Source organism: Salmo salar, chromosome 18 (genome assembly GCF_965601325.2).
Source record: "Salmo salar chromosome 18, fSalSal1, whole genome shotgun sequence".
Classification (NCBI taxonomy): Eukaryota; Metazoa; Chordata; class Actinopteri; order Salmoniformes; family Salmonidae; genus Salmo; species Salmo salar.
In genome coordinates this window covers 100,269,211-100,276,906 of record NC_138308.1, presented here as the reverse complement: position 1 = coordinate 100,276,906, position 7,696 = coordinate 100,269,211, and positions in this window count along the sequence as shown.

The window sequence follows — 7,696 nt, the reverse complement described above, 5'->3', positions numbered from 1 at the left end:
TGACAACCTGGATGATTTGATAATCCACAGCTACACTTGGGAGGAGCACCTAATCCGATTAACAGCGGTCATTGAGGGTCTTTGGACAAGCAGGACTCACGGCCAACCCAAGGAAATGCACGCTGGGGGTAAGTGAAGCAGACTATCTGGGCTATTCCATAGGGCGAGGGTTGATCAAACCACAAGAGAAGAAGGTCGCTGAGATCCAGAATTGGCCTCGACCAGTGAATAAGAAAAAGGTATGTGCTTTTCTGGGAATAACCGGTTATTACAGACATTTCATCCAGGAATATGCCATCATTTCAGGACCCCTGTGTGACCTGACCTGGAAGGCCCAACCTGTCATGGTACAGTGTCTGTCTGTGTGTGTCTGTGTATGTTTGTGTGTGTTTGTGTTGCTGTGTCTGTGTGTGTTTGTGTGTGCGTGTTTGTTTATCTGTCTGTGTGTGTGTCTGTCTGTGTATATGGCTCAGTGTGTGTGTCTGTTTCCCGTGTTGCTCTGTTGGTAGAGCATGGCCCTTGCAACGCCAGGTTTGTGGGTTTGATTCCCACGGTGGACCATTCCAGGAAAAAGTATGAAAATGTATTCACTCACTACTGCAAGTTGCTCTGGACAAGAGATAAATGACCTAAAAATACATGTGAAATGTGTGACAGAGGAACAGAGGTGTTTAACAATGGGTGATGTTGTTCACATGCAGCTATAACCTCTAACAGACACAGACCTACTGATCTGAAAAGTCTATATATATACACAGCTATAACCTCAAACAGACACAGATCTACTGCTCTGATAAGTATGTATGTGTGTGTGGGGTGGAGACAGCCTCTATTTTTACTAGTGCTTTCAGTTGTATGCCTAGTTTCCTGAAACGGATCACATATGTGTGTGACAAAGGGACATTGGTGTTTAACTATGGGTGATGTTGTTCACATAAAGCTACAACTAATACTCTCAGCTGTAAGCATCATGTTATACTGTTTAAATGTCAGCCACCAGACCAGAGCATCATGTTATATTGTTTAAATGTCAGCCACCAGACCAGAGCATCATGTTATACTGTTTAAATGTCAGCCACCAGACCAGAGCATCATGTTATACTGTTTAAATGTCAGCCAACTGTGCTGGCCATAACCCTGTATAGACCACCAAACCACTGCCCCACTTTCCTTACTGATTTGTCTAATATTCATGTTGACAAAGAGACTGACTCCAAAGGCCATTGGATTTATGAACCATTTTAGCTCTTTGGACTTTATCCAACATGTTAATGGACCCACCCATTACCAAAGCCACACCACATACTATAGACCTGGTTATTACCAAGGGGCTATCTACTGGGCCCACCCATAACCACAGCCATACTCTGGACCTGGTTATTACCAAGGGGCTTTCTACTGGGCCCACCCATAACCACAGCCATACATCTGGACCTGGTTATTACCAAGGGGCTTTCTACTGGGCCCACCCATAACCACAGCCATACTCTGGACCTGGTTATTACCAAGGGGCTTTCTGCTGGGCCCACCCATAACCACAGCCATACTCTGGACCTGGTTATTACCAAGGGGCTTTCTACTGGGCCCACCCATAACCACAGCCATGCTCTGGACCTGGTTATTACCAAGGGGCTTTCTACTGGGCCCACCCATAACCACAGCCATACTCTGGACCTGGTTATTACCAAGGGGCTTTCTGCTGGGCCCACCCATAACCACAGCCATACTCTGGACCTGGTTATTACCAAGGGGCTTTCTACTGGGCCCACCCATAACCACAGCCATACTCTGGACCTGGTTATTACCAAGGGGCTTTCTACTGGGCCCACCCATTATCACAGCCATACTCTAGACCTGGTTATTACCAAGGGGCTTTTTACTGGAAGTTTCTGTCCATGAATGATGCAACCCAAAAAATCATTGAAGACAGAGTTAATGAGTACTTGACGTCACAGTTATGTTAACTTGTCAGACTGCACTGTAGTTTAATAAACATACTGTATTTAAAAACACAGAATTTCTAAGGGGCTTTTATGTAATTATAATGCAGTGTTAATAATAATAATAATAATAATAATCGTTTGATAACAGATCACTATGACAATATTACAAACTTTAATAAAATCGCTTCAGTGCGGTTCATCTGATGGAGGTGCACATGGGCCTATTTATATAATGAGTATGAAATCGGAGGGCAGGCAGAAATGATTAAAATATTATTACATTTTGAAGCATTAGACCTCTCATTAAAGGCTTCAGTCATACAAAAGTTATACTTAAATCCGAACTGGTTGGAGATTATAAGAGTACATGGCCATAAATGCTAGGTCATTTTTCAAGCTGTTCAAACATTCATAGACATTCAAATAATATAAACAGTGGATGTAGAGGGAGCAACCGGTCAGCACCTTAGGAGTAAATGTCAGTTGGCTTTTCATAGCCGAGCATTCAGAGATCAAGACAGCAAGTGTGTGTGCGAGAGGGAGACAGAGAGAGAGAGAGAGAGAGAGTCTGTCTTTCTCTCTCTCTCCCTCTCTCCATCTCTCTCTCTCTCTCTCTCTCTCTCTCTCTGTCCCTTTCTTCTATATATATCTATTTATCTCTCTCTACCTCTCTCTCTGTGTTTCTCTCTCTCTTTCTCTCTTTCTCTCCCTCTCTATCTCTCTCTCTTTCTGTGTATCTCTCCTCTCTAGGGCCCCTCATTCTGTCACACACATCTTTCATACCTCTCAGTCCTTCTCAAGAGGAAGTATAGATGGTTAGAGAGGAGAGGTGGGTGGGTGGGTCGGTGGGGGGATGGACAGGCTACTACAAGTCACTAGAGTTTAGATACAGTTAGTTATCGTCACGTTGAGATGGAACGCACCTGTCTTCTACTCTGTGAGTTGAATATTATCTAAATGGTTTAATATATATACAGTTCAATGTCTAGATATAATTGTAATATCTGTATGGTTTAATATCTGTATATCTATATGGTTTAATATCTGTATACTTTAATATCTGTATGGTTTAAAATCTATAATATTTCATATATATATGGTTTAATATCTATATAGTTTAATATCTATATATTTTAAAATGTGTATGGTTTAATATCTATAATATTTAATATATATAGTTTAATATCTATATAGTTTAATATCTATATAGTTTAATTTCTAAATAGTTTAATATCTGTATAGTTTAATATCTGTATGGTTTAATATCAACATAATTTAATATATATATATATATATATATATATATATATAGTCTAATATCTGTATAGTTTAATATCTATGTAGTTTAATATATGTATAGTTTAATATCTGTATATGTTAATATATATATAGATTAATATCTATATAGATTAATATCTATATGGTTTAATATCTATATGGATTAATATCAATATGGTTTAATATCTAAATAGTTTAATATCTAAATAGTTTATCATATGTATAGTTGAATATCTATTTTGTCTATTGTCAATAAGTCAGAAGTTTACATACACTTTAGCCAAGTACATATAAACTCAGTTTCTCACTACACCTGACATTTAATCCTAGTAAAAATTCCCTGTCTTAGGTCAGTTAGGATCACCACTTTATCTTAGGAATGTGAAATGTCAGAATAATCGTAGAGAGAATGATTTTTTCAGGTTTTATTTCTTTCATCACATTTCCAGTGGGTTAGAAGTTTACATACACTCAATTAGTATTTGGTAGCATTGCCTTTAAATTGTTTAACTTGGGTCAAATGTTTAGGGTAGCCGTTCACAAGCTTCCCACAATAAGTTGGGTGAATTTTGGCCCATTCCTCCTGACAGAGCTGGTGTAACTGAGTCAGGTTTGTAGGCCTTCTTGCTCGCACACATTTTTTAATTCTACCCAGACATTTTCTATAGGATTGAGGTCAGGGATTTGTGATGGCCACTCCAATACTTGACTTTGTTGTCCTTAAGCCATTTTGCCGCAACTTTGGAAGAATGCTTGGGGTCATTGTCCATTTGGAAGACCCATTTGCTACCAAGCTTAAACTTCTTGACTGATGTCTTGAGATGTTGCTTCAATATATCCACATCATTTTTCATTCCTCATGATGCCATCTATGTTGTGAAGTGCACACTGGTGCAGCAAAGCACCCCCACAACATGATGCTGCCACCCCCCGTGCTTCACGGTTGGGATGGTGTTATTCGGCTTGCAAGCCTCCCCCTTTTTCCTCCAAACATAACGATGGTCATTATGGCCAAACAGTCTGTATATTTTTTTAAATAAATATGATTTGATAAAATATTTAATTTGGCCTGTACTACTACTACTACACCTGTGCATTTAATAACACATTCAGAAATGGCAAAAAATACAGTAAACATTTTTTTCATTTAAGGTTTAAGGAATAAGGTTTAGGATAGTGTCTCGTATCTACGAGATATAAGAAAGATAAGGAAATATATTTGTATATTCACTTCATTTGTATGGGTTACCTTCAGATGAAGGTTTAATATCTATATATATCTCCATACTTCCATTCATTTGTATGGGTTACCATGGGTTACCTTCAGACGTCATTCCGTCAGTAGAAGATGCCTGGTTATTCTTTAAAAGTGCTTTCCTCACAATCGTAAATAAGCATGCCCCAATGAAAAAGTGTAGAACCAGGAACAGATATAGCCCGTGGTTCAATCCAGACTTGACTGCCCTTGACCAGCACAAAAACATCCTGTGGCATACTGCATTAGAATCGAATAGGCCCTGTGATATGTGATATTCCTTTTCAGGGAAGTTAGGAACCAATTTACACAGGCAGATAGGAAAGCAAAGGCTAGCTTTTTCAAACAGAAATGTGCATCCTGCAGCACAAACTCCCAAAAGTTCTGGGACACTGTAAAGTCCATGGAGAATAAGAGCACCTCTTCCCAGCTGTCCACTGCACTGAGGCTAGGAAACACTGTCACCACTGATAAATCCATGATAATTGAGAACTTCAATAAGCATTTTTCTACGGCTTGCCATATTTTCCACCTGGCCACCCCTACCCTGGTCAATAGCCCTACACCCCCCACAGCAACTTGCCCAAGCCTCCTCCCTATTCTCCTTTACCCAGATCCAGATAGCTGATGTTCTGAAAGAGCGGCAAAATCTGGACCCCTACAAATCAGCCGGGCTAGACAATCTGGACCCTCTCTTTCTAAAATTATCAGCCGAAATTGTTGCAACCCCTATTACTAGCCTGTTCAACCTCTCTTTCGTAACGTCTGAGATTCCCAAAGATTGGAAAGCTGCCGCGGTCATCCCCTCTTCAAAGGGGGAGACACTCTAAACACAAACTGCTACAGACCTATATCTATCCTACCCTGCCTTTCTAAGGTATTTGAAAGCTAAGTTAACAAACAGATCACCGACCATTTCAAATCCCACCGTACCTTCTCTGCTATGTAATCTGGTTTCCCAGCTGGTCATGGGTGCACCTCAGCCACGCTCAAGGTCCTAAAAGTTATCATAACCTCCATCAATAAGAGACAGTACTGTGCAGCTGTCTTCATCGACCTGGCCAAGGCTTTCGACTCTGTCAATTGCCACATTCTTATCGGCAGACTCAACAGCCTTGGTTTCTCAAATGACTGCCTCGCCTGGTTCACCAACTTCTTCTCAGACAGAGTTCAGTGTGTCAAATCAGAGGGCCTGTTGTCCAGACCTCTGGCAGTCTCTATGGGGTGCCACAGGGTCAAATTCTTGGGCCGACTCTTTTCTCTGTATACATCAATGATGTTGCTCTTGCTGCTGTTGATTCTCTGATCCACCTCTATGGAGACGATACCATTCTGTATACTTCTGGCCTTTCTTTGGACACTGTGTCAACTAACCTCCAGATGAGCTTCAATGCCATACAACTCTCCTTCCGTGGCCTCCAACTGCTAAATGCAAGTAAAACTAAATGCATGCTCTTCAACCAATCGCTACCAGCACCTGCCCACCTAGCATCACTACTCTGGACGGTTCTGACTTAGAATATGTGGACATCTACAAATACCTAGGTGTCTGGTTAGACTGTAAACTATCCTTCCAGAGTCACATTAAGCATCTCCAATGCAAATTGAAATCTAGAATCGACTTCCTATTTCGCAACAAAGCATTCTTCACTCATGCTGCCAAACATACCCTCGTAAAACAACTGACTATCCTACCGATCCTCGACTTCGGCGATGTCATTTACAAAATAGCCTCCAACACTCTACTCAACAAATTGGATGTAGTCTATCACAGTGCCATCTGTTTTGTCACCAAAGCCCCATATACTACCCACCACTGTGACCTATATGCTCTCGTTGGCTGGCCCTCGCTTCATATTCGTCGCCAAACCCACTGGCTCCAGGTCATCTATAAGTCTTTGCTAGGTAAAGCCCCGCCTTATCTCAGCTCACTGGTCACCAGAGCAGCACCCACCCGTAGCACGCGCTCCAGCAGGTATATTTCACTGGTCACCCCCAAAAGCATTTCCTCCTTCGGCCGCCTTTCCTTCCAGTTCTCTGCTGCCAATGACTGGAACGAATTGCAAAAATCACTGAAGCTGGAGACTCATATCTCCCTCACTAGCTTTAAGCACCAGCTGTCAGAGCAGCTCACAGATCACTGCACCTGTACATAGCTCATCTGTAAACAGCCCATCCAACTACCTCATCCCCATACTGTTATTCTTTATTTTTGTACCCCAGTATCTCTACTTGCACATTCATCTTCTGCACATCTATCACTCCAGTCTCTATCACTCCAGTGTTTAATTGCTAAATTGTAATTATTTCACCTCTATGGCCTATTTATTGCCTAACCTACCTTACCTTACCTCATTTGCACACACTGTATATATACACTTTTTTCTATTGTGTTATTGACTGTACGTTGACTGTTCATTTGTTTATTCCACGTGTAACTCTGTGTTGTTGTTTGTGTCGCACTGCTTTGCTTTATCTTGGCCAGGTCGCAGTTGTAAATGAGAACTTGTTCTCAACTAGCTTACCTGGTTAAAAAAGGTGAAATAACAAAATAAAAATAAAATTAAGGTTTAATATCTATATATATATAGATATCTCCATTCAATTGTATGGGTTACCTTCAGATTAAGGTTAATATCTATATATACCTCCATACTACCATTCATTTGTATGGGTTACCTTCAGATGAAGGTTAATATCTATATATACCTCCATACTACCATTCATTTGTATGGGTTACCATGGGTTACCTTCAGTCGAGTCCCTTGAGACTTGTGGAGGTCGTAGAGCACCATCGTGTTCGTGAGAGTTTGGGGAGTTTCCCCTTTCTATTCTGGGGTCATATTAGTTTGTAGCTGAGTCTCCTCTTTCCATAGTGGGGTCATATTAGTTTGTATCTGAGAGTCTCCTCTTTCCATAGTGGGGTCATATTAGTTTGTAGCTGAGAGTCTCCTCTTTCCATAGTGGGGTCGTATTAGTTTGTTGCTGAGAGTCTCCTCTTTCCATAGTGGGGTCATATTAGTTTGTAGCCCCAACGGTTCAGACGGTACAGATAGAAGTTGCGATACTGACTTCAGATGAATCCCTTGAGAATCGTAGAGCAAAATGCGTCAGGAATATGTGGTACAGCTCATTCATTTGTATGGGTTACCTTCAGATTAAGGTTTAATATATATCTATATATCTATAACTATCACTATCATGTACCATAGTGATAGTT